General features: G+C 45.9%; 1 long non-coding RNA gene across 2 annotated transcripts; it reads right to left on the reverse strand.

Moving 5' to 3' along the window:
* Positions 1-44: 44 nt before the first annotated feature.
* On the reverse strand, positions 45-26,458 carry LOC103880579. 2 transcript variants are annotated; one of them, XR_641691.4, is made up of 5 exons: positions 26,146-26,458; positions 19,373-19,549; positions 16,525-16,735; positions 14,031-14,165; positions 45-724 (listed from the first exon to the last, which is right to left on the reverse strand). It is a non-coding gene; the product is annotated as an uncharacterized LOC103880579 (long non-coding RNA). The 2 variants fall into 2 exon arrangements; XR_002519093.2 differs by lacking the exon at positions 45-724 and having other exon boundaries at positions 11,131-14,165.
* Positions 26,459-27,986: the final 1,528 nt, after the last annotated feature.

A 27,986-nucleotide genomic window follows, 5' to 3' on the forward strand; every position in this document is an offset into this window, starting at 1 on the left:
CACCTGTCATCACCTGTCATCACCTGTCATCACCTGTCCACCTGTCATCACCTGTCATCACCTGTCCACCTGTCATCACCTGTCATCACCTGTCATCACCTGTCATCACCTGCAGACCACACAGGGACTCGTTTGTTTATTGTCTGTCTCCCGCTGCCAGAACACAAGGGCTACCAGGCTGGGGACTTTACTTTCTTCGCAGCCGTTTCCCAGGGCCCAGAATGCCAGGCACTGCAGTTGCTCAGGGAGTGTCAGTGGCATGAGTGAATGAGTAGCTGCCCCGTGGGAGAAGAGTTAACATCTAACTTCTCCATTTCAAACCTTTTTGCTTAGGACTTCTGTATTTAAAACACATTTAGTTTTGAAAAGGCAAAATATGTCCATGGTATGAAATTCAAAAAGGCCATAAGACTTAAGTGTACACCGTAAATAGAAACACGAAGCGCCCCCTCGTCCAGGCTCTTAAAGCCTCTTCCCCTTGCCAGAGTCTGATAGATGGAAAAGGGAAGCTCTTGCATCATTTTAAGTTTCATTTCTCTTTTCCCAAGTGAGACTGAGCTTCTCATCTATTTGAGAGTAGTGAGTGAGTGTTTCTGTTTTACTGGGGACTGTCTGTTGATAGCCTTGCTCATTCTTCTGCACAATTGTCAGTCTTTCTTATTGATTCTCCAGGGGAAGAAAAATAATTTTCTCTCTGTCCTTCATAGTTCTTAGCCAGGAATCCCTGAAACAAAAGACAGATGCACAGGAGAAAAACAAACAGAAGTTTAAGAACGTTTATCCCTCCTGTAGAGATGGGAGATGATCCAAAGAAATGAGTCGATCTTAAAAAAAAGAGTGTAAGCTTCAGGCTTAAATATCATTGTTTGCTGAAACAAAGCCAAGAGGGTGGGAAAGGCCCCTTTAAGATGAGAAGGTCAGGAAAAGTCCTGGAAAGCAAAAGTGAGCTTGTGCAGATTTAAGTTGAAGCCTTCTCCATTGATGAAGACTCTTAGAGGGAGACATCCCGTTCAAATGGAGATTTCCTTTACAGATATCAATTTCTCTTACAAAGGATAACTTTTTGGATCTTCTATGTCTGCAGTTTCTCAAAATAACCAGGTCAAAATAATCCTTATGACAAAGAGGCATATTTGGGTGGCCTATGCCAGTCTCCTTGGTTCATATTTTGGGGTGGTGTGTCCTGAGCCTCATCAATTCATACATGGGAGCTCTCTTCATATCAAAGAAATCAGGTCTTTTTCAGTTTGTCATGTTACTGTGTTTATGGTATACATTTCTGGGCAGAACAGCTTAATTTTTTTTTTTTTTTTGAGACAGTCTTGCTCTGCTGCCCAGGCTGGATTGCAGTGGCGCCATCTCAGTTCACTGCAACCTCTGCCCCCCGGGTTCAAGCGATTCTCCTGTCTCAGCCTACTGAGTAGCTGGGACTACAGGTGCACGCCACCATGCCCGGCTAATTTTTGTTGTTTTAGTAGAGACAGGATTTCACCATATTGGTCAGGCTGGTCTCAAACTCCTGACCTCAAGTGATCCACCTGCCTCAGCCTCCCAAAGTGCTGGGATTACAGGCATGAGCCACCGTGCCCGGCCAAACAGCTTATTTTTACAGCGAATATATCAATTTTGTCTTTTATGGCTTCCGTCACACAAAAATAAATTGTAAGCCTCCCAGTCAACTGGATGGACCCTTCCTCTAGGTCAAGGGCATTCTGAAGTAAACCTGAAACACTGGTTCAGGTCATGATGGGAATGGGTTGTTGGACATCCATCATTATACCTTCGTCCCATTGGAATTCAGGTACAGCTGACCAGCATTAACATTAAAACAGAGACCTTAAGACTGACAGAACAGATGCTTTAAGTCTGATGAGAAACATTTACATCTGGAGCTGAGGCTCTTGCCTGTGATCCCAGCACTTTGGGAGGCTGAGGCGGGAGGATCACTTGAATCAAGGAGTTTAGGATCATCCCGGGCAACATAGTAAGATCTGGTCACTACAAAAAAAATAAATAAATAAAATAAAATAAATTAAAATAAATTAGCCGGGATAGTGCTGCATGCCTGTGTTCCCAGCCACTTGGGAGGCTGAGGTGGGAGGATTACTTGAGCCCAGGAGGTCGAGGCTGCAGTGAACTATGTTTGTGCCACTGCACTCAAGCCTGAGCGACAGAGTGAGACTCTGAAACCTACCACCTGAGGGCTTCATCTGCATAATAAGAACCTTGGTCTCCACAGCCTTATGTTTTTTTTTTTTGTTTTTTTTTTTTTTTTTTTGAGACGGAGTTTCACTCTTGTTGCCTGAGCTGGAGTACAATGGCGCGATCTCAGCTCACTGCAACCACTGTATCTCTTAGGTTCAAGCGATTCTCCTGCCTCAGCTTCCCGAGTAGCTGGGATTACAGGCAGGCGCCACTACGCCTGGCTAATTTTGTATATTTAGTAGAGACAGGGTTTCTCCATGTTGGCCAAGCTGGTCTCGAAGTCCTGACCTCAAGTGATCTGCCTGCCTTGGCCTCCCAAAGTGCTGGGATTACAGGTGTGAACCACTGCGCCCAGTCCCCAAAATAAAAGTCTAAGCCCTCTGACTGACTGAATGGATCCCTCCTCTCAGCCAAGGGGATTCCAAAGTAAACCTGAAAAACTAGTTCAGGCCATGATGGGAAGTAGGGAGTTGGACGTGCCTTTTTATGCTCTCCTTCCTTTGGAATTCAGGCACAACTGACCAGCATTAACATTAAAACAGAGATTGTTAGGCTGATAAAACAGACTCTTTGTAGCCAGAAGATACCAAATTCCAACCTGACTCTAGTATAGCATCACGTGACAGATGGCAGACCCTGAAAGAAACTGAAGTATTTTACCTCAAAATATATTTTTTGAGATATTCTGAAATGGCCCTGTAAAGTTGTCTTTGCATTCTCTAGAGAATTCCCCTCCCTTTCCAGGTCTTTTCCTGACTCAGGAGAGATTAACAAGCAGGCACCTTCTTAGGTCTGATAAGAACCATTTAACTTCTACTCACTCTGAAGCCTGCTAGTTAGAGTCTTCATCTACATAATAAGAACCTCGGTCTCCACAACCCCTTATCTTAACCCAGACACTCTTTTCTACTGATTTCAGGTCTTTAGCTAATAACTCTTTCAACCAATTGCCAATCAGAAAATCTTTGAATCCACCTGTGACCTGGAACCCACTCCCCCACCCCCAGCTCTTTGAGCTGTCCCACCTTTCTGGATGGAACCAACGTATACACGTATTGATTGATGTCTGCCTGTAATTCCTGTCCCCCTAAAATGTATAGAATCAAGTTGTCACCCAACCAGCTTGGGCGCATGTTCTTAGGACCTCTTGAGACTGTGTCTCAGGCCCTGGTTACTCATATTTGGCTCAGAATAAACCTCTTTAAATATTTTACTGAGTTTGACTCTTTTTGTTGACAACTTTATAGTATTCATAAAACTATATATGGTATTTTAAAAAATTGAACAATGTATAAAAGTGCAAAGGATAAAAATGCAAATGGAAAGACACTCAATCTCCTGCTTCCCAGAAATAGTCATTATTATCAGTCTTTGGTCTCTGCTTCATGGATGAAAAGACAAATAAAAAGACATTAGTTGAAAATGGGGAATTTTACTGTAGATGCTACTTTTAAAATGAAAATGTTTGATTTTACGTAGATTTGCCAGTAAAAGAATCTGAAGTTAAACTAAAGAAATTGCTGACCTTTGGATACACACAAACATAGACACCCACACAGACACAGAAACACACACACACACAGAAATACACAAAGGACACAGGAGCATACACACTCAAGAGAAGTGAGTTCTCTGTTCCTTTAAAGTTAAGAAAAATGTTTAGAAAAATCAGAGGCTGAAGTCATTAGCTTTTTCTTAAACTCCATGTTTTAACTTTGGACAGTATTTGTTGACTCTCTGGCATGAAAAATGAAAAAAAAAACTGTCCCATTTCTTTTTTCATCATATTCCTCTCCCTATCAGCCCCAGGAAATCATTTTTTTAAAATTTTGGTTTTATGGCAGTTGATTAACAAATGTTATGCCATATAAATCCTCAAAACTTAACTATTGGCTGAATGTAAAATATTGAAAATCTGGGAGTAAAGCAAATTAGATAACAACAATTGTGACACTTGAATTAATTAATCTGTTTTGTCTTCTCTGTTTTAAAGCTGAAATCTAAGAGGACATGAACATAATCAATTGGCTTTGGAGATTCTATGCCTTTTGGTTCTGCTCAGGAATAAGAAGAGCTTAATACAAGTGTAAAATTAAGATTTCTGTTATTTTATTATTTTATTTTTTTGAGATGGAGTTTTGCTCTTATTGACAGGCTGGAATGTAATGGCCTGATCTCAGCTCAATGCAACCTCCTCCTCCCAGGTTCAAGCAATTCTTGTGCCTCAACCTCCCAAGTAGCTGGGATTACAGGCATGTGTCACCACACCCAGCTAATTTTGTATTTTTAGTAGAGATGGGGTTTCTCTATGTTGGTCAGGCTGGTCTCGAACTCCCGACCTCAGGTGATCCGCCTGCCTTGGCCTCCCAAAGTGCTGGAATTACAGATGTGAGCCACCGTGCCTGGCCAAGATTTTGGTTATACATGATAAAGATAAACTAAAGAATTCAACAGAGTTCAAATTATTGTCAGTGTTCACAAATGACAACAAATGACATTTTTCATCGGTGTTTGAGAGAAGGAGAAATAATCAACTTTACTAATAATTTTTTTTTTTTTTTTTTTGAGACGGAGTCTCGCTCTGTCGCCCAGGCTGGAGTGCAGTGGCCGGATCTCAGCTCACTGCAAGCTCCGCCTCCCGGGTTCACGCCATTCTCCTGCCTCAGCCTCCCGAGTAGCTGGGACTACAGGCGCCCGACACCTCGCCCGGCTAGTTTTTTGTATTTTTTAGTAGAGACGGGGTTTCACCGTGTTAGCCAGGATGGTCTCGATCTCCTGACCTCGTGATCCGCCCGTCTTGGCCTCCCAAAGTGCTGGGATTACAGGCTTGAGCCACCGCGCCCAGCCAACTTTACTAATAATTAAGACAACCAATATGAGTGTCATTTCCTGAAATGTATTAATGGACATTTTAGTTTTTAAAGCAGTCAGGGGACCTGGATCTGAAATCTGGACATTCTTTTACTCTCCGTAGAAAAGACACCGCAAGTAGTTCCAATGCGATTACATGATTACAGCTGGTCGCATTTCCCTTTCTAAGTACACAGCCTATGAAATCGACAATTAAAAAGAGATCATGGTTGTTGTAACTCGATCCTCCTACTCTGTGGCATTAATCTTTCCAATGGAATAAGAAGGTTGCATCTCTTTCTTCCTCCCTCCGTCCTCCTTCCTTTCTTCTTTCCTTCCTCCCTCCCTCCCCTTTCTCCCTCCTTCCTTCCTTTTCTCCTTTCTCTTTTCTTCCCCTCCTCTCTCTCTTCCCTCCCTCTCTCTCCCCTCCTTTTCTTTCCTTTTCCTTTCTTCCTTTTTTTTGTTTTTCCTTTCCTTTCTCCCTCTCCCCCACTGCATCATGCACTCATTCATTTATTCAACGAGTATTTATTGAGCATCTACTAGCACCAGCCCTGCATCCTCTATGCTGGAGGATACAATGGTAAATGTATTGGTTATTCTGTGCTGGCTAACAAGCCACCCCAATACTTAGTATTTAAACTTAGTTTGAAATGGCAATGATATTGCTTGACTCATGATTCTGTGGGTTGGCTGGATAATTCTTCTGCTGGCTGAAAATCTTAATATAGCTCACTTGCATATGAGTTTGTTGGTACTGGGTATTGGTGGGATGCCTCAGTTCTCCACCAGGTGGGAGTTAGGTTAGACTAGCTCCTTTAGATGGCAGGAACTAGGATTCTACCTTTGGATGTGAGGAGTGGCAAAATCACAATGCAGAGGGACATATATACCAGGATGAGAGGAATCTGGGGCAATGTGGCCATGTTTTGCATTTCACCATAGCAAATGAGATGGATGGAGCTCCTACCCTCATGTAGCTTGCAGTCTAGTAACTACAATTAGTAATGACAGTTCACACTTGCAGAATTCCCACAATATAATGTGCCAGGCACTGTTCTAAATGATTTATAAGCATTAAGATATTTCGTCCTCACAACAACCTTATATCACAGTATGAGCCACAGATGATCTGCCTTATTCCAGGATTGTTAGGGGCTCTTCTCCATGGAAGGGATGTCCAAACTCTCACTTGAGGGATAAAAGAGATATCAAGGGAAAAGGGGAAGGGTGGGGAGAAGAAAAAGGGTGCCATGGAAAAAGTCACTGAAAGGTAAGATTTCGTTTGAGAATTGCCACTGTCTACAGTGGAGTGAAATCAAGACCAAGTAAAGAAAGTTGCCAAGTTGGACAATGAAAAAGGGCACTTACTCCATTCTAAGACAATTACTTAGAGATTTTGAAAATAAAGTTTACTGCTTAAAACTCCATGAATGAAATTAGATAGGCAGATACCAAATGGGAAAAATTATTAACAACATATATTGGTTCTACCATGTATTCACTCAACTACCGAGAACCTACTAGATTCTGCAGTTCCAGACCCTTTTCCAAGCACCTACCTAAATATATATCCCAATAGAAAATTCCCTAGGAGAGTATTCTCTAACATGGGTTTGAAGTTGATTCACTTTTTACCATATTTTTCTCTCAATAGCATATCTTAATAATCATCAGATAGGTCCAGCTCATTCTTTTTGAATGGTCATACACTACTGCTCATTTACATCTCAATGGATGTTAGGTTGTTTATGATTTTATCCTATTGCAACCACTGCAACCAGGGATACCTCAGTGATTACTTCTTGGCACGTGGAGAAGTATTTCTATAATCTAGAAGCAAAATTATTCCAACGAATGGTATGTGCATTCTAAACATTTTAGTAGCTATTGCTATGACATCTTCCAATAAGGCTGAACCAATTTGCTTCTTATCAGCATATTATGAGAATACCCATCCAATCTTTAAATCTTTAACAACCTAAAGGGTAAAAAAAAAAAAAAAAAAAAAAAATTCCCCACAAACCAACAACACAACAACAAAAACAACAACAAAAGACCCATTTTGTCACTATTGAGTTAGCTTGAATTTGAATTGTCCTAATTTCCAGAGCAGTCCTTACCAGTTTTCACGTGGCCACATTTATGAGACACTGCGCATATTTCAGGAATATTTTGCTTCAGGAAATTGCCCAGTTTAAGTTTGTGGATAAATTGAGGGTTAAATTTGCCTCCAAATGAAGTTTAAGGTATATCACAAAATGTATGGCTCCAAAGGATATCAAAGTAGCAGCTCAGAGCAATTTCAAAGAACTTACAAGGCTCCTATCAGAAAAAGAGCATAGATGAACAGTGGATCCATGATTTGCCGAGGGCTTATTCATTACAGAGTTATTTTGGGGGCAATAATACAAATAGGCATGCCACCTTTCCTTCTGAGTGGAAGAAACGTGATAATGTTCTCTACAAGAAAAGATGGCAATATCTATGTTGATAAATGTATGCTTTATCATTTCAGAAGCTGTTTATGGAAAGAATGACTCAGCAGGAAACACAGATGAGAAACCACAGGAAATCTGAACTGGGCTTTTGACTGGAGCTGGTTAAATAAAAGCCATTATGTTTTACTTTATACCTAGACATTTGTATTTTAAATTTAATCACATTGAAGTCTTAAGTGGCATAATTTTATTACACATAAAATGGATGAATACAATGTCTTTTTGTTTTTTTCCCATTAAAAATTACTCCAAATTGGGCTGAAATGTTTCTAAGTGTTCAGGACTGGAACATTTGGTGAAGTCATAGGTGGCGATAGAAAATATCCTCGGTAAATTATTAGGTCCTTCTCATGGAATTTCATATTATGTTACTAACAGGGAATGCTGACACCCCTCTTTGAAGACTCACATTTATAGTAGAATGGTATTTTCTGTGGTGGTTTTGGGATGTGATTACCAGGAAATTGAATTTAGGAAAACAACCATGTAGTAAATCCATATAAAACCTTGATTTCTTGCACCAAGCTAGCCAATCCATAAAAAACAAAAACAAAAACAAAACAAAACAAAAAACGATTGATTCTACCTCTTGAATGCACATCAGCTAATCCAGTCCTCCCAACGTTTACTGCTTGTCCAAGGCACCTCAGTGACGTCATGCCTGGAGCCTTGCAGAGACTTCCCATGGGTCTTTGGGAATCCCCTCTCGCTCTGGGGTGGACATGGTTTGGTGTCTGTCTGGCAACCAACACCCGAGTCCTACTTTATAAAAACACCCAAAGACTCAAAGGAAAGTGACCCCTTTTCCAACCCAGGGATAGATTTTGGTTACTCTAAGCCAGTTAGGGCAGTCCCATTTTCCTTGCAGTGGCTGGTTTGGAACAAGCAAATGAACTACAGAGTAGGTTATAAACCCACAAATCTTACTATGTTACATCTCCGCTTAAAAACCTCTCAATGGCTTCCTGAGTCTTTTAGAATAAAAGTCTTAATAAGGTCCTTTGTCCTCTGTCAAAGTGCTCTAGCTTTTCCTTAAGACCTCCTCCCCGTGTCTGGCTTCCAGCACACAGGTCTTCTCTGAGTTGCTGGAAGCTCTGAAAGTGGTTGTTCCAAGAGCCTGCACACAAAATGATCACTTTGTTCCCTAGACTATAGCAAGGGTTAAAATAATGATAATAATAATAGTCACTTTGCTTCAGTCTTATCTCCACTTTCTTTGTTCAGACTTTTTCAGCTCCTTGGTAAAATCTTCCTGTGCTCCCTTCCTCTGAGACAAGGGAAGCTTCCCTTTTACAGGTTCTCAAAACACCCTATATTTTCTCATACCCCTTACATATTAGTCCGTTTTCACACTGGGTAATTTATAAAGGTAAGAGGTTTAATTGACAGTTCCTCACGGCTGGGGAAGCCTCAGGAAACTTACAACCATGGCCAAAGGGGAAGCAAGTGCCTTCTTCACATGGTGGCAGGAGACACAGAGAGAGCCCAGGGGAAACTGACACCTTTAAACCATCAGATCTCTTGAGAACTCCTTCACTATAAAGTGAACAGCATGAGGGAAATTGCCCCCATGATCCAATCACCTCCCACCAGGCTCCCCCCTCGACACACGGGGATTACAGTTTGAGATGACATTTGGCTGGGGTCACAGACCCAAACAATACCACCTTACCACAGTTTCTCAGACTTTCCTTGTTTTTGACGACCTCGATAGTTTTGAGGAATACTGGTTGGGTATCTTGTAGAATGTTCTTTACTGGCCTTTGATGATTTTCCTCATAGGACTGGGGTTGTGAGTTTTGGGGACAAAGACTTTATAGTGGTAAAATGTCCTTCTTATCACATTATATCAAGGATGCCCCCAATGAATGGAATGTCATTGTTGATGCTGATCTTGGTCACCCAGCCAGGGTCATGTTTGTCATGTTATTCCACTTTAAAGTTACCCTTTTAGGCCCAGAGCGGTGACTGACACCTGAAATCTCAGCACATTTGGAGGCTAAAGCAGGAGGACTGCTTGAGGCCGGTAGTCGGAGACTAGCCTGGAAAACATAGTGAGACCTTGACTCTACAAATAAAAAATTATGCACACCAGGCCTGGTGCTGTGTATCTGTGGCCTTAGCTACTCAGGAGGGTGAGGCAGGAGGATCACTTGGGTCTGGGAGGTGAGGCTACAGTGAGGCATAATCATGCCAGTGCACTCCAGCCTGGGTGATGGGGCAAGACCCTGTCTCAAAAATAAATAAATAAATAAATAAATAAAGTGACTCTTTTGTCCCCTCTTTGGAAGGAAGTCACTGCATGCTGCCCACATCTAAGCAGGAGGGAGTTATTCTCCTCTCGCAGTGTGGTTTTCAGAAAGCTTGGGCAGAGATGCCAAGGAGTCTGAGTCAGGGTCCCCCATCAGAGTCTTGCATCCCGCAGGAAGGGGCCTGGCTCAATGTTTTTGCCATGCTCAGTCACTGGCTGGGAGCAGCTTATGGCAAGCACGGCCATGCTGCAAACGTGGCAATGGATTTCAGGATTCAGCAGCTGGGGCTGTGGGGCTGTCACCCTCCCTGCAGTCAGAGGCCTGCAAGACATTTTCTCACTGAGGCCTGGGCCATGGACAGCAGCTGTGTGTAGCAATCCTATTGATAGTCCCAGCTGAGGTCCCAGCCAACCACCAGTATCACCTACTGGCCAAGTGAGAGGCAGGGTCTGCAGCCTTCCAGTCCTGGAGCAGGACATGCACTTCCTGCTTTGCCCTACACAAATCTCCTGATGCAGGGCAGGCAGCCCCAAATTGGGGCTTAGCCTGGGAGGGTTCCTTGGCTCCACTCAGGAAAGAATTTAAGAAAGAGCTGGTGGTGGAAGAAAACAGCTTTACTGAGGCAGCAGTGTTATATCTCTGTGGCTGGTCATCCAGAGCAGGGCTATCCCATAGGCAGTGTGCTGACAGTAGCAATTCAGGGACAGGTCTGCATCATATTGATACCCACTGATATGGTTTGGCTGTGTTCCCACCCAAATCTCATCTTGAATTCCCATGTGTTGTGGGAGGGACCCGGTGGGAGGTAATTGAAATATGGGGGCAGGTTTTTCCCATGTTGTTCTCATGATAGTAAGACTCACTAGATCTTACGGTTATTATAAGTGGGAGTTTCCCTGTACAAGCTCTTTTTGCCTACTGCCATCCATGTAAGATGTGACTTGCTCCTCCTTGCCTTCCACCATGATTGTGAGGCTTCCCCAGCTACTAGGTCCAATTAAACCTTTCTCTTGCAAATTGCCCAGTATCAGATATGTCTTTTTTTTTTTTTTTTTTTTCTGAGACGGAGTCTCGCACTGTCATCCAGGCTGGAGTGCAGTGGCTGGATCTCAGCTCACTGCAAGCTCCGCCTCCCAGGTTCATGCCATTCTCCTGCCTCAGCCTCCTGAGTAGCTAGGACTACAGGCGCCCGCCACCTCGCCTGGCTAGTTTTTTGTATTTTTTAATAGAGACGGGGTTTCACTGGGTTAGCCAGGATGGTTTTGATCTCCTGACCTCATGATCCGCCCGTCTTGGCCTCCCAAAGTGCTGGGATTACAGGCTTGAGTCACCGCGCCCGGCACAACTCAACTCAGGTATGTTTTTATCAGCAGCATGAAAATGGACTAATACACCTACTTTTAATTACATGCAAATTAAAGGGAGGATTATGCAGAAATCTTAAGGAAAAGGGTAGTAACTTCTGGGTCATCAGGTTGTTGCCATGGAAAGGGGCAGTAACTTCCAGGTGTTGCCATGGCTATGGTAAACTGACATGGAACACTGGTAGGTGTGTCTTATAAAAAGGTGCTTCCACCCAGTCCCTGTCTAGCTGGTCTGGTGTCCAAGACTTACCTTAAGAGTTGAGTCCTCACCCCCATTGGAGGGATAAAGGGTGGTTTATGCTGCCTAGTTTTGGGTGCTGTGTTACAAAGCACAGGCAACTGGGACATTGCTTTGCTTCCATGAGACCCGCCTGTCCCTTCATGGAAATGCCCCCATTTTGCTTAGACTGCGTGTGGTGGCTTCTGTGATGCCCACTCAAGCCTCCTGAAGACCCTCCTTGGCCTGTGGATTAGGCAGACACTGGAGCCACTGGTGAGAAATGCTGAAAAGAACCTTCAGCTTTGATGGCAGCAAAAACTAAGCAATCACTGGGGGCTCTTCCAATCCCAGGGCTCAGTCCTCCTGGATCCAGGCCATGGGCATTTCTTCTCATTGGTAAAAGCAATTTATAATTCATTCTCACCTTCAAAAATGCTTTTTCTGGGAAAGGACTGGGGCAATGCAGTAGAAAGAAGAGCCACAGCATCCCCCAGCAAGCCTTTGTTTCACCTGGTTCTGTTAGAGGCACCCTCTCACCTAGCCAGGGATTTTTAGTACTTTCTGAGCTACTCAAATAGAAATAGTGAGACCAATACTCTGGTACAAAGAAGCTTCTGGCAAGGACGTTAGAACTAGTATTTTCTGCTTATATAAAGAAATAGAAGCATGGATTTTAAGCAAACAAGATTTGCTGATCTCTAATGCATTCCAGAGTGTTTATTCACCACCTTTCAGAAAATTAGAATTTCTGTTTAAACAAAAGATTTTCTTCTCATAATCTATTTATGGCTGACATTGCAAAAGTCATTTTATTACATTTTATTATTCATTTTTTACGAATCAAAGTCTGAGAAGCGGAAAGCGAAGGTCAAGGGCAGACCGGATGATGAGGGTCGCAGGTGGGAGAGGAGCAGTTAATGGATTTTTAGTTTCCCAGTTTATGCAAGCACCTCCCCAGGGAGGTGGCCAAGGGAGAGGAGTAAGAGCAGAAAGGGAGGAGGGAGGAGTGGAGAGAGGAGAGGCAGCACTGGGACCCGCTCTGCATCCATTCCCGTTCTTCCTAAAGGAATTCCAGTTTCACTCTGGAATCTGCCCTGTGCTCAAAGCAGTCCACCCCTCAAGAGAAGCTGCTCCAACCCCTGGCTCCTGGATGCGTCTGCCTCCTCCACTGGCATTGAGAGACAAGGATGTGGTGTGCACTGCTGTCAACTCTGGAGTCAGACAGCTTGGGTCAAAATCCCTGCCTTTCTATTTACATGCTGTGCAATCTTGAGCAAGTAACCTCACCTCTCTGGGCCATAGTTTCCTTGGCTGTAAAGTGTGTGGATAATAATGACAGACATTTCATAGGGCTGTAAGAGGACTGAGCTCATATTGTAAAGTGCTTAGGATGATACCCGGCACAGAGCGTTTTGTTAAATAAAATCTCAATCTCATTGTCTTTACCAGCATTTGGTTCAGAAATGGATGTGTGGCTGTCTCCGGCTAAATATACGTTGAGTGACCTCTCCCCTTCAGACTTCTGGCTTTGTGAGAAAAACCCCTCCCTATTACTTTGACCCAGCATCAAGGGGGTCTCTGCTACCCGCTACTGAACCCTTCCTCCCCCGAGGCATTCCACAGCAAGTTACTCCCTCTACTGTTGGCTACAATTTCTCAGCAGTTATCCTGCATATTTGGGAATTTTTGTGACACAAGAAAATGAAACCTACAACTTACTCACCAACACAACATTCTATGAATGCTAAATATATCTGTTAATGAGGTTGGTAGAATGGTATCTTTTGTAGATGTTGATTCAAACGTGTTGGACTTTGGAATTTCACTTTGGTATCAATAACCATCCCCTTCCCCACAGAAGTCTCTAATAAATGTACAGGTCCTGAGAAGTTCGTAGGCCCCAGTGCTGGGTCATTTACACCTAATGAGTAAAGTGGCTCTGCTCTGTCTCGAATGTCCCACAGACTCCACCTTGCAACAGGGTGCCCAGGCTGCCACTTCCTACAGCCGTGATTTCGAGAAAGAAACGCACCTTGGTACCGACGCTGGCAAAAGCACTCTGCTTGGCCTGCCTCGGCCACGTGGCCACCTTCAGATCAGGGTTGGGGGACTGTCATGTGACCCGAATAAGTCACATGACTTTTTGCCAGCGTCACATGGGAGATAGCCCTACTTCAGCTTCTCCATTAGCCAAGGTGATTTCTCAGCGATATGGAGTCAGGCTTTTGCTGCAATGATGCCGTGTCCCTAAACTGACCTGACATGAAACGGAGGCACCCCCATACACAGCACGGGCCAGGCACAACCCCTCCGCTCCAGCATGCGCAAGTGGCTGGGACACTCAGCTCCAGCGCCTCAGGCACCAACCTAGGATGGGGCGGGCTCTGTCTTCCCCGCTCACATCCCATTGGACCAACCAAGTCACGTGGCCACGCCCCCGGCAAGCGTTTGCGACTGATGCTCCGCCCATCGCGCTCCTGTCCACACAACAGGGGAGCTAGGACCTGGCACGCGAATGCAAGCAGCCCCGGTTGCCTGCGGTTGAGCCTGGTGACCATGAACTGGGATTGCCCTCCTGGCTCTGCGGCGCCATCCCCTTGGCGACTGCCATAGGGCAGAATGCAATTGACAGACTCACCTTTAGAATACAAATCTGTCATTCTGGGACCCCCGGGAAGCGGTGCGGGGACCTTGTGAGCGTCCCTCTCCCAGGACCCCTGCAGCTCAGTCACCATGGGAAAGTGGCGGGAAACGTGGGACACGGCTGTCCTGCCTGTTGGGGAATTAAGAAAACAGAAGACAAAATTGATTATAGAGGTTATGCGTGAATGTGCCTGTTAAAAAATGCAAACAATAAATCAATGTACAAAATCAAATGAAATCACCCTTTTCCCCGCCTCCCTGTAGGTAGACGCTGTGGTGTCATCCTTCAGTGTTAATTTACCTGCACGCCTTTGTTCTACGTGAAAAACAGGACGGCAAGCAAAAGAGGAAGGGGCATGGAGGGAGGAGAGGGGGCCAGGGAGCAGGTCACTCAGGCCTGGCCAGTGCCTCGGCCTCCCTGTGCACTTGTGCACATTCCTCTAGGATGCAGACCCAGCCACCCCAGCGGGTCCCAAAGCCTCTGTCTGTGGGCCAGTTAGGGGGAATAGGCTTTCCACCTTCCCAGGCTGCTGTTGGCCTCCTGGAGCTTCTGGAATCACAGAGATGAAGGTTTCTAAAAATCTACCGAGGGCCAGGAGAGGTGGCTCAGGCTTGTAATCCCATCACTTAGGGAGGATGAGAAGGGCAGATCACTTGCAGTCCAGAGTTCGAGAGCAGCCTGGCCAACATGGTGAAACTCCATCTCTACTAAAAATACAAAATGAGCCAGGCGTGGTGGCGCATGCCTGTAATCCTAGCTACTTGGGAGGCTGAGGCAAGAGAATCGCTTGAACCTGGGAGGTGGAGGTTACAGTGAGATCACATTATTGCACTCCAGTCTGGGAGACAAGAGTAAAACTCTATCTCAAATAAATAAATAAATAGATAAAATAAATAAAAATAAAAATCTACCAGGGTTCCGTATGCTGATGTGCAATTTGACGCCACATGTCAGAGGAGATGGCTGTGCTTGCTATGCGGGGCCTCGCTTTAGTGAGGACTGAGCCCCTATTCCTTCTTGCTGCTGTCAAGGGACCCAGTGCCCGTCCAGGGGCTGGTGCAACTCTCTCATCTCGTAATAGTCAGGTGCGGAGCACCTTCTTTCCTAGGCTTGTGCCCTCACCTGGTCACAGGGGCTGAGGAGCAGGGAAGATGGTGGTCTGGGTGGGATGGCTCGGGTCCCAGAGGCCTTCACTCCAGTCCCAGGGGACAGGCTGTTCAAAGTGTAGCTCTGCCACCCAGCTGATCCTCTGACCTCTCCCTTATCTTCAAGACGGAGGTCTCAGCCCCCTTCTCTAGTCTTGGCCAGGATTGAGTATTCTGAGGGTCTCTCCATCAATGAGTCTGGGCCATGAAAATGATGAACCCTTGACCTGTTCCGACTCCCTCATCCTCTGTCCTGCCAGGGCAGACGGGGCACTGCCATCGGCTTCTCTGCTCTCCCGTCTTCCAAGGAGGATCTGGCTTGGACTGACCATTTTAAGAGGTGCTTTCATGAAGTAGAATCTGGAGGCAAGTCGGAGGGTGAGGAGGGCTGCAGGTTCCTGGGCCAAGACGGTGAGGTTTTCCTGGGCACGGACACACCTGGGGGTGTGAGGGGTCCAGGGAGGCTCACAGAGAGACTGGAACCCTATTGTTGGGTCCGTGTGGCCTCTTCACAGCAGCGGAAAACTGAAATAAAGACTTGCACAGTTTCTCAGACAGCAACGCCATCCTGGGTCTGCCTCACATGGGTCCTAGCCCTGCACACCCTCCATTAATAGTGTGGATGGGATAGGAGTGCCCTGGGAGATGAGAAGGGATGCACTGCAAAGCTGGGGGTGGGGGAATCGCTGATTGAGGAAGAGGAGAGAAACTCACTCCATGGCCTCGAGAAGCAGATATGACAGCACAGAAATCTGGGCTCTACCAACTACAAACTGTGTGACCCTGTACTAAGAGTCCAAGCTGCAAGCACTGTGTGGTACCCCCAGTCACTAGCACGAAGCTCCTCATTGACCGTTGCGGCACTGTAGGGGCCTGTATTCATTTCCCGGGGCCACTGCAACAAAGCGCCCCAAAGTGAGGGGCTTACAACAGCAGACGCTTGCCCTCTCACAGTTCTGGAGGGCAGAAGTCCAAAATCAAGGTGTCTGCAATACACGCTCCTGGGAGGATCCTTCCCGCCCCTCCAGCTCCTGACGGTTCCTGCTGATGCTTGGTGATCCTTGATGTTCCCTGGCTCCCAGCTGCGTCACTCCAGTCTCTGCCTCCATCATCACCTGGCCTTCTCCCTGGGTGTTTCCTATCTGTGAAAATTACCTTCTTAGAAGGACCCTAGTTATTGGATTTAGGGCCCACCCTAATTCAGTATGACCTAATCTCAACTTGATTATATCTGCAAAGAACCTGTTTCCAAATAAGATCACATTCACAGGCAGCGGGAGTTAGGACTTCCACACATTTTTCGGGGGACATAATCTATATAGTGACCTTCCCATGTCCCTTACCTTTGTCACTTCTGTAAACTCTGGCCTGACATCTGACCTCCAGCAACTGCACTTCTTTGCTTGAGAGCTTTCTGTTGCCGCAGGATTTCACGCTACCATCCGTTCCAGGGAATTAGCACCACTGCTAACCCACCTCTTGACCGCAGCAGCCCCCAACCATGATTGACAGGTGTTGGTATATAAATCCCCCAGATGCCCTTGGGTGGGAGGACTAAAAACAAAAACAAAACAAAACAAAAAAACAATTTTCAACATTTGCTCATATTTGGCAACAAGATAAAGTGGGATGTGGACTGATTAGTGGGTCAGAGGATCTGGGTCGAAGGCCAGTTCCACCTCTTCCAGCTGTGCAACCTTGGGCAAGTTCATTCCTTCCTTCATTCATTCAACAAATAAACATTGGTAGGGTGTGCCAGGCAATGTCCAGGATATTAGGGAGTCAATGATGAGCAAAAACAGTTCTTGCCTTCTTGGTGCTTACAGGCTAATGAGGGAGAAAGACAATCAAAGGCACACAGATGCACATCCCACCATGATAGAAGCTCTGAAAAGAACAATCTGGTATGAAAGCAGAAACCAGAGCACCAGGCCAGGTGTGCAAGATTTGAGCACAGCTCCCTGAGGATGTGTGAGCTGAGATGTACACATATGGAGATGTTCGCCACGTGAAGGAGCTGCGCGGTGGGAGGATGGGATTTCTGCCAAAAACAACAGCACAAGCAAAGGTCCTGGGGTAGAAGGGAGGCCAGCACATCCCAGAAACAGCTTGCAGAAATGATTTACTCTTCTGTTTAGAAACAGAAGAATATATAAAAATGCCCAACTTTCAGATTGTCGGGAAAATCGAATGAAATATGGCACAGCAAAGTCCCTATCAAACATCCTTCCTTCCAGCCTTGGGAAAACCATGCAGGGTCCTGGGGCGAGGTGGAAATTAGACCGAAAGAGATTACTTCATGTTACCTCTTTATTTGCATGCAGGTCATGTGCCTCTTAGGTATCATTTCTTGGGGCATTGTTTGCTTTAGTTTTGAGAACTAGGCGTAAATTATGCAGGCTCCCTGCCAGACCTTCTAGCAAAGTTGTCCTCTGGGTTTGGGGCCTTGCCCGAATCCTGGGCTTTAGTTGCACAACGCTGCCCTCTGCTGGCCGCAGATGGAAGTCTGGGCGAGGCTACTGAGCAGGGCAGGACACAGTACCTTGTGGGTAGCCTTCACCCCGGTTTTGCTCTGTTTTTGCGTGGAGATGGGGCTTCCCTTCCACGCTTCTCTTCCTTTCACCCACTGAATGGATGCTTAAGCCTCGCCCTAAGCATGGCACGTTCCTAATCTTATTGCAACCTGCACAAAAACCTGGAGGTAATTATTGCTATCCCCTTCGCAGAAATGACAGTCAGGAGGCTTGCGGTGGTCAGATGACTTTCCCAAGATTACGAGCTATAAAGCTGGAAAACACGGCTGGCTTCAGGGGTCTGTGACCTACGCACAGGGCCCTGTGCTCGGTTTAATGCTCTGCCGTTGTCATCTTGAGATTCCTAATAGTTTATGAACACAAGACCCTGCATTTCTTGGACACGTGCGGTGGCTCACGCCTGTAATGCCAGCACTTTGGGAGGCCGAGGCAGGAAGATCACCTGAGGTCAGGAGTTCGAGATCAGCCTGGCCAACATGGTGAAACCCCGTCTCTACTAAAAATACAAAAATTAGCCGGGCATGGTGGCGGGTGCCTGTAATTCCCAGCTTCTTGGGAGGCTGAGGTAGGAGAATCACTTGAACCCGGGAGGCAGAGGTTGCAGTGAGCCAAGATCGCGCCACTGCACTCCAGCCTGGGCGACAGCAGAGTGAGACTCAAAAAAAAAAAAAAAAAAAAAAAAAAAAAGACCCTGCATTTCCATTTTTGTACTGGGCCTGGAAAGTTTGTGTCTGCTCTGCTGTTAGAGCTGTGGGTTCCAACCAGGCCTGCTTCACTCCAACCCCAGTGCTTTACTGTCTCCTCCAGAGCTCTTTCTAGAAGGCACACCTGGCAGCTCAACGTTTAACTCCCAAGAAGGCGCTCCATTATCTACAGGATAATACGTCTTATTTCCTAACGCAGGGATTCTCACCCTGGCTGGACACCCAGGGGAGGGAGGGCTTTGGAAAAATACTAATGGTCTAGGCATGTTGCCCAGCATGCTGCGGGTGGGCCCCTGGCATTGCTGTGTGGAAAAGGTTTTCCAGGTGATTCTAATGAGTAGGTAGACTACAGCACCATTTGTAGAGCCTAGCACAGTTCCTGGGTGTTTAATAAATGTTTTCCAACTTTTTAGAGCAACGAATTGACTGGAGGGCTTACGCTGAGAATTAAACTGGGTCGTGAACAAGAAGAGACTCAACTTTGGGATCCATATTTGCGCCAGACTAGGAGCTCGGAGTTTGCCAGGCAGTGGGGGAAGCCGCCTGGGGCTGGCTGGAGAGGGAGAGAGAGTGGGAAAGACTTGGAAATTAGGTGCACCTTCCTGAATATTTGGAGCTTGGTGAGCCTTAAATTTATGTAGCCTAGAAATAGCACCTGATCCCACTTAGGTAACTCTTCTCCCCCATCCTCAATTCCAGTTCTTTCATGAGTGGGATAATCCCATGCCTAGTCTCAACGTAGAGTGCCAATCCAGGCCTGGCCAATCAGATTATTCCATTCCTCTCGGCTGGCTTCTGTGATTGGCTCAGAGATAGGCATATACCCCAAACCAGACCAATGAGATGCAACCTTGGGACATTTGCGGGAACTTTGGCCCAGAGAAGCTCTTGTTGTCCAGGGGTTGGTGCCTGAGGGGTTTGAATGCAGCTGGAACTGCTTGTGGGCATCTTACCATGGTGGCCAAGGCATCATACAGGATGGTAGAGTTGACTGGCAGCATCCATTCCTGATGAATTTCAGCATCTGGATTCAGCAATGCCTGAATTTACCCCAAAACTCCTGCTTCCAAGTGTCAACAAATGCTCTTCCTTGCTTCAGTACCTTGAGGTAGATTACTGGTCACTTGCAGCTGAAAGCAAGCGATAAGGAATGTAAATAACCTGAACAAAATTTCCTGTCCCTTGGTTCCTGAATCACCTTACACGGATTTGCAGGGAGCTGAATATTCAGTCCGGAGTGAGAGATGCATTCAAGGAGCAAATGGCACTGGTACCCGAGTCAAAGTCTTGCCTTCAGCCAAGATGGCATCCTGAGATCCTGAGATCTTTCCCCCCAATCAGTGCAACTGCAGACCTTTGATACTGACTCTATAGGATCCTTTATTTATTTTTATTTATTTATTTTTGTCTGATTTTCCAGGATATGCATCTATCCAATGATCAAATGTTTGCTGGGCATCTACTTTGTGCCAGGCACTGTGCTGGTACAGAACTTGTAAAGACGACTATGTTTCCAGGTCAGCCCAGAAAAGCCAGTGCACACCATTAGACCATTTTCAGAATCGTAGGCTGCAGAGTATGGAAGAATTCTATTTATTCAATTATTATTGTATGTAAGTAGTTGCAAGAATATTTAAACCTATTGCACACTTCAATAAACAGATAAGTAGTAGGTAGCCAAATTTTACCACACTAGTTATGAGAAAAAACGGACAAAAAGGAATGTGCAATTTCTTTCTTTTTTTTTTTTTTTGAGACAGGGTCTCACTCTGTTGCCCAGGCTGGAGTGCACTGGCATGATCTTGGCTCACTGCAACCTCCGCCTCCCGGGTTCAAGTGGTTCTCCCACCTCAGCCTCCCAAGTAGCTGGGATTATGCAGGCACGCACCACCACTCCTGGCTAATTTTTGTATTTCTTGGTAGAGACAGGATTTCACTGTGTTGGCCAGGCTAGTCTTGAACTCCCGACCTCAAGTGATCCACCTGCCTCCCAAAATGCTGGGATTACAGGCATGAGTCACTGTACCCAGTTGGTGCAATAATTTTTAAAACAAATTTTGGCTGCTGGTGTTACTGTCAGGGTAAAATGGATATTTCCACAAGGAATCTGATGGCCATGCTGGCCTCTTGAAGGGCTTTGAATGTTGATAACACAGGTTCTTTGAGGACAGTTTGCTTCTGAGACATTGGCCCATCTCAGGGGGAGCCTGGAACCTTCCTCTCCTGGCAGTCTCTTGTGACCTGTGCCACGGCAGAGTCAGAGATATCATACATCAAGCAGAGTCACATGTTAGTAGTTGACTCTAGGTGGTACACAGGTGTTCACTATAGAAGTTCTTTTAGCTTTGTTGAACGTTTAAAAATTTTCAAAATAAAATGTTGGAAAAAATGAACTTGGTTCAAATTTATTTCCCTCCTCCTTTTTTTTTTTTTTTTTTTTTCAATTTTCTGTTTTTCTTTAGCTTCTCTTTGATTACTAAAGTTGCCAGTTCCAGAGCAATTACTTTCTGCAAACAAGTTCTCAGAAGCCTCAGATGAATTTTGGACCTAATTTAATTCCCAATTTACTTGCTTATGAGAAAAAAAAAAAAAGCTTAATTTCTTCACACCAAATCAACCCTTGGTGTACCAGCTATGATTGCTTTGAAAAGCTGGCTATAAGATGCCAAGCCAGGCAGCATGAGATAGTCCAAATGAATTCATGAAAACGGGGGAAAAAAGGGGTGTTCAGAGTTTGCAGAACAATGGCAAACCCCATGCACACACAAAGGGAGCCCAGGAGGGGACAGGCACACCAGGATAAAGGGAGAGCACGGATGGTGCCTGTGATCAGGTACAGACGTGAGCGAGCTGCTCTGATGAGCAAGGGTGAATGAGGCCAGTCGGAGCCTCTCTCTGTATCTAACATGTGGCTTGGTGGTTCCAGGCATGGGGGTTGCACAAACAGGCACAGAGTAGTCCTTTGACTTGCGTCCTCCGCAAAAAGATATGTTGACATCCTCACCCTTGGGATCTGTGAATGTGACCTTATTTGGAACTAGGGTCTTTGCAGATATAACTAGATGAGATGAGGTCATCACGGATTTGGGTGGGCTTTAATCCAACAACTCGGGTCCTTATAAGAAGAGGTTAACTTGGACACAGACACATGGAGAGGAGACCAGAACGTGAGGACGCACAGACCTGCGGCGGGAGGAAGGCCATGTGATGATGAATGCAGAGATGGGAGCAACGCAGCTGCCAGCCACGGGATGCTGGGAATCACCGGGAGCCGCCAGGAACCATTAGGAGCTACCAGGACCTGGAAGAGGCAAGGAAGGCCCTTCCCTAGAGCCCCAGAAGGAGCACAGCCCTGCCCACCCCTTGATGTTGCATGTCTGGCCTCCAGACCGTGAGAGGACACAGATCTACCATTTTAAGGCCCCTGGTGTGTGGAGCTTTGTTAGGGCAGCCCCAGGACAGTCACACACAGGGTGACAGTGGAGCCCCAGAGAGGTCTGCAGAGTTGCTGCTGCAGGGCCCAGCATGACCTTCGTCTGCCCTTGGTGTCAACACCCACAGTCCTCCTTGCTTGTTGCTTCTGTGTCTTGTCTTACAGCAGAGCACTGCATCTGTCCATTCGCTCTCTGCTCCTGTCTTCTGCAGGCAGCTCAGAGACACAGCGGGACCCTGGAGCCCAGCTTAGTCTAGGATCTGACTGTATCAACATTATCAGTAAAGGACAAAAAGCACCCAGGAGGAGGTGGGCCAGCCATGGGACCTCATGCAAAGACAGCTGGGGAGCAACCACGGGTACTTTGCCTCCCGCCTTCTGGGTACTGGGTCCCTGCAGTGCCTGGTTTCTGCTGGGGAGGTAGGTGTGTCCTGCTTGCTTTGGGAGCACATGCTCCAAGCTGCTTTCTCAGTGGAGTTCAGCTGCCTGGGCAGACTGGCCAGCGGAGAGGACTCCTTCATACTTTGATTTCTCACTGAAAATGACTACGTGGTCATTTTGGAGCCCAGTGAGTGGAGGGGCCATGCCGTGGAACTCAGTGACGTCACCAGGTCTGGGCCAGCCTGGGTGACCTGTTTGGGTGGGTGGGCAGCTGGTGGTTCTTAGGTGCCTTCCCTCCCCTTCTTGAAAGTATGTCCCGGGCTTAGAGAAGATGAGGCTGTCCCCCAGCTGGCCCTTAGCCAGTCAAGGTTATTTGGGACCCCCTTACCAGTGATGGCTGTGAGGTGGGCATGTGACCTGCACTTGGCCAAACAGATAGAAGGGCAGGTCTGTTGGAAGATCACAGGAAAGTGTGCTCCTGGGGGAGAGACAGAGACACACACATACACAGAGAGAGAGAGAGAGAGAGAGAGAAAAGGAAGAAGAAGAAGAGGAAGAAGAAGAAGAAGAAGAGGGAAGAAGAAGAAGAAGAGAGAAGAAGAGGGAAGAAGAGAGGAGAGAAGAAGGAGAAGAAGAAGAAGAAGGAGGAGCAGAAGGAAGAGGAAGAGGAGGAGGAGGAGGAGGAGGAGGAGGAGGGAGGGTAAAGGGAAAGAGAAAGAGAGGATGACCCAAAGCCCCCGCTCTGCCTCCCTGCCTTGGATGGGGCCTGTGAAACGTGTATCCGAGTTGGGATGACTTAAATAAGGGAAGCAGCAAGCCGGTAACGAAAGGCCTCCCTTCCTTCTACAGGGGCAGCGGTCGGTGAGCACACGTCCTTCAACTTTTGTTTTCAAGACAGAGTTTCACTATGTTGCCCAGGCTGGTTTTCCCCATTTCCAAATAAGGCCACATTCACAGGTACAGGGGTTAGGACTTCCACCGGTCTTTTGCGGGGGACACTATTCCACCCACAACTGAGGTGGGCAGGGAGGAAAGGTTTGGGGCAAGGGCGTTGGGGTGGCCCACAGAGGCGGTGCTTGGAGATACTGTGTCACCCTGAGAAAAAAGCCACAAGCCCCACAGAACAGTCAGCAGCAGAAGGGGTGACAAGTCTCCTATCCACAGCACAGCCTCCTCTGGGCATCTCATGCATGAGATCCATCAATATCCTTGTGATTTAAACCATTTTTAGTCATTGCTTAAAGCTGAAAACATTCTAATGTTTTTATTAGAGAAAAAAATATGCAATCGTAAGTACTTGAACCCAGTACTTTGATTTTGGGCTAACGTATTACATGTTTTCCTTTCCAGCTATAAGAAAAAGAAGTTATGCGTTAGTTATTTCCTTCAGGATCAATGACCCAAGTGATACATGAGAATCTTGTTCTTTTTTCAAAAGAGCAAATGTGATTCCCTGTTAAGTGCATGAAACTGTGCTTAAAACTCTCCGAAAGTTCAAATTAAACCGTAATTGTACAGCTATCTTTCCCATTATTAGTGAAATCTTGTTATTTTCACAAGTTAAATTCTATTTAAATACATTTATGTATTACAGAATTGTCAAGTGGCGGCTTAACCTGCTGAGGGAATAGAAAAGAGTGTGCCTAGATTAAAAGAATGCACTTACACGAAAATAAAGATAAATGAACTAATAAATTACTAGTTTTTAATAAATAATCTCTGTATTGAATAACTTATCCTTCTGGTAAAATATTTACTATGCTCTTTAAAACCTTTTTAATCAACCGAAACACTCAGGAAGCTTTCAATGATTGGATATCCTTTTGTGGCTTAAGAGTTGAAATGATTTTTTACTGAAGTACATTTTAATCAGAGGCAAATTGATTTAAAGTGATTCAAGTCTTCATGGCGTGAGGGCTCTTCATGCTCAGTTCCTCGGGCTTAGGAGTGGACTCCTCGGTTCAGAAGGCGGAAGAGGTCACACTTGGTCTGAGAGCGTGGATGTTCTGGTAATTAAGAATCAATTCCTTTTCAATTATTTTAGGACTAGCCCAGGCCTGAGACTCCCAGCATGGGAGCTTCGCCCACACTCTCATTTCTCTACGCAGTGCTTTTGTGCATGGGAAATGATATACAAAAATAATACATGAGGGAATTTATTAAAAATATGAATCTCCAGCCCCTGTCCCAGATATTCTCAATCAGGATCTACAAAAAGGGGGCCTGGGGACCTGCATGTTAATCAGTACCACGTGAGGCTTTTTGGTTTAGACATCTTTGACCCTAAAGCCATTAGACTAAAGGATACTGGGCAACCCAACACCCTTGCCCCAAGGCCCTGGTTGATGCCCTCAGGTCCTGGTTGATGCCCTAAGGCCCTGGCTCTTTCACTGTCAGAGTCACCTGGAGGATGTGTTAAAACACAGGCTGCTGGACCTCCCTCCCAGGGTCTCTAATTCAGTAGGGCTAGGTAGGGCCTGGGGATCTGCATTTCCAACAAGTTCCCAGGGGATTCTGATGCTGCCGATTCAGGACCGCATTTTAAGAACCACTGCCCTATGGGAAATGTCTCCAAGGCAGAAAATATTCTTCCATGTATGTTTTGTTGAAATCCAAGGCAAAAAAAAAAAAAAAAAAAAAAAAAAATCCATCATTCTCTGACCGATTATGGAAAACAAGTATCAGAAGAGAGCAGAAGAATGAATACTGTCAGAACTTCAGTGATTCAGTTGCTGCTGCAAACCTTTCAGAACCAAGACCAGATACGGGGTCGTCTGCCGAAGGGGTTATGAAGAGTCCAGAAGAGAACAGCAGGTTGGTTCCCAAGCAAGAAAGAGCTTAACATCTCAAAGGTGTTTAATTCAGCATAAGAGCAAATTACGACATCCATTTCGTTAAGGGTGTTTCAAAGAATTCTCACCAGTTTATTAGTCAGTGTTAGGATAACAAGGATTCTTTAAGTTCTGAAGTTGCTAAACAGTAACTTGTTGGAAGCATGACTAGCAAATCTTGTCCACAATTGTTCTGGAATACAAGTCAGCTTGAATAAATCCAAGAAATTTCTGGCAGAGTTGATGGTAGGGAACAATTTCCGGGTCGGTGATTCCAGAGATTTTGTGCCAGAGAGTTTCTATGGGTTCTGCTTTTCACGATGGGGAAGACAAAGTCGGATCACAGATCACTGTCAGGACTTGTCAAAGCTTGAGAAAATGGGAGTGGCCCAGGAAAAGAATCTTCCTGTATCTCCTTCTGAGGACGCCGGCAACATGTGCATCTGATACAATCAACCTTCCAGACAAGGATTCTGATAGGAAGTTCAGCCCCGGGGATGAGGGCTCACAGACCCATTACCGACCCACAGTAACCATGAACCTCTGTAAAATTCTACAAGCAAGACTGCATACTTTTGACAGATGGCTTTCAAAAGATTCTTTCCCTTTAAGATTCTTAATTATGGCCCCAGTGAACACAGGTCCTAATTGAGGCGCACCTGAGCCTGGCTAACAGGAGAGGTACCTATCAAAGGGAAAGGCTGATTTCTTTTTTTCTTTCTTTCTTTTTTTTTTTTTTTTTTTTGAGATGGAGTCTCCCTCTGTCACCCAGGCTGGAGTGCAGTGGCGCAATCTCAGCTCACTGCAAGCTCTGCCTCCCAAGTTCAAATGATTTTTCCTGCCTTAGCCTCCCGAGTAGCTGGGACTACATGAGCCTACCACCGCGCCCGGCTAATTTTTTGTATTTTTAGTAGAGATGGGGTTTCACGGTGTTAGCCAGGATGGTCTCAATCTCCTGACCTCGTGATCTGCCCGCCTCAGCCTCCCAAAGTGCTGGGATTACAGGCGTGAACCACTGCGCCTGGCCAGGAAACGCTGATTTCTTTTGAGGACATTGTTTTGCAGCATTTCCTGGACTTACCAGTCCTGGGCTTCTGTTCCATGAAGAATTTGGTCCAGTCCTTTGCCTCAATAAGATTCTGGAGGAGAATCAGTCAAATGGTCTTACGTTTTCCAGGAGAACGCACTGTTAAAAGAAACAGCCATATTATTTACATTTCCAGAAATGGCTCTTCTGATGATTATCCGTAGCCCATCAAAATTAACTGGATATTCTGCATAAAAGATCTTTAAGATATGTAATATTTAAAGTTTCTTTCTGGAAACACTTACTGGGTTTTTGACAGCAGCTTGTAAAGACCAAGGTAAGAGATAATAAAACTACAGCAATGGTTTACAAATGGAGGTTTTGAAGGTTGATTAGAGGGAGATGAATTCCAGCTGGAAAACCTTTTGATAATGTCAACAACTTTCGAGCGTCTCTGAGGAGTGAATGAGATGATACAGGTGAAAGCACCTAGTGCCGTACCTGGCACAGGACAGGCAGGGAAAATGTCAGGCAGATCTGAAGCTGAATCCGGTTACCGAGGGATCAGAAATCCTTATTTTCAAACAGTTGGGACACAATCAAATTGTTGAGGCATGCATGACATATGGATTGAGTTGAATACCAGGTAACAGGGGCCAAAGCCCTGACTGTCCAAGTTGGAGGTGTCAGCTGGGTTGACACAGGCGTGGAAGAAGCCCATGGAACTTGGTGAATTACATCCTCGAATGGTCTGCAGTAGACAAGCCTTCTTGAATGAAGTTCTCGACTTTGACTGCACACTAGCGTCTAAAATGAACGCTGCTGTCTGGGCCCACCCACGGGGATTCTGATGTGAGGGTTCTGTGGTGCTGCCGAGTCTTGGGCCTTTGAACTGCTCCCCAGGTGATTCTAATGTGCCACCAAGGTTGGCAGCCAGCTAATTCCGATTTAACCACCTCCAGTGTTACCAGTGTTTATAATCTAAAAGCTACATCTGGAAGGTCTGTAGCAAACACTGTAGGTTATCCACCCAGTAACCATTCTGATTTCCTTTCTGATGGAACCCTGGTTTTGTTCTTGTATGTCTCTACCTCTGAGGGTCCAGAAACTGACAGCAGAACCATTACACCAGGCTCAGGTGGTCTCATGAGTGAGTTAAGCTGGGATTCCTCAATCTTAGCACTGTTGACACTTGGGACTGTGCCATTCTTTAGGGTGAGGGTTGTCCTATGCATGGGTGTGAAAGCAGCGTCCCTGGTTTCTACCCTCTCGGTGCCAGTAGCACCCCCAACCCGAGTAGTGATAACAAAAAAACAATAACCACACTGCTCAACCTATCATGCAGGTCCTGTTTGCCAGGATCGTTTTAGGCACAGGCAGTGGGGTGGAAACACCTTCAAAGAAACATTTTCTTCACTCTTGAGAGACAAAAGGAAAGGAGAAAGGCATTCTCTGGCTGGATGCACCCAGGTGGAACAAATCTGGGGTTTGGTCTTTTTATTTTTTATTTTTATTATTTTATTATTTTTTGAGATGGAGTCTCACTCTGTTACCCAGGCTGGAGTGCAATGGCACGATCTCGGCTCATTGCAACTTCTGCCTCTTGAGTTCAAGTGATTCTCCTGCCTCAGCCTCCGGAGTAGCTGGGATTACAAGTGCCCACCACCACGCCCAGCTAATTTTTGTATTTTTAGTAGAGATAGGGTTTCGCCGTGTTGGCCAGGCTGGTCTAGAACTCCTGACCTCAGGTGATCCACCCACCTCGGCCTCCCAAAGTGTTGGGATTACAGGCGTGAGCCACCGCGCCCAGCCCGGTCTTGCTCTTAGTTTTACTGAGGTGCAGAATTTACTCGCCCCAGAGCTGCCCTCCCTTGGGACTTTTTGCCATGTGAAAT

This window comes from Papio anubis, chromosome 18, assembly GCF_008728515.1.
Source record: "Papio anubis isolate 15944 chromosome 18, Panubis1.0, whole genome shotgun sequence".
NCBI classification, from domain to species: Eukaryota; Metazoa; Chordata; class Mammalia; order Primates; family Cercopithecidae; genus Papio; species Papio anubis.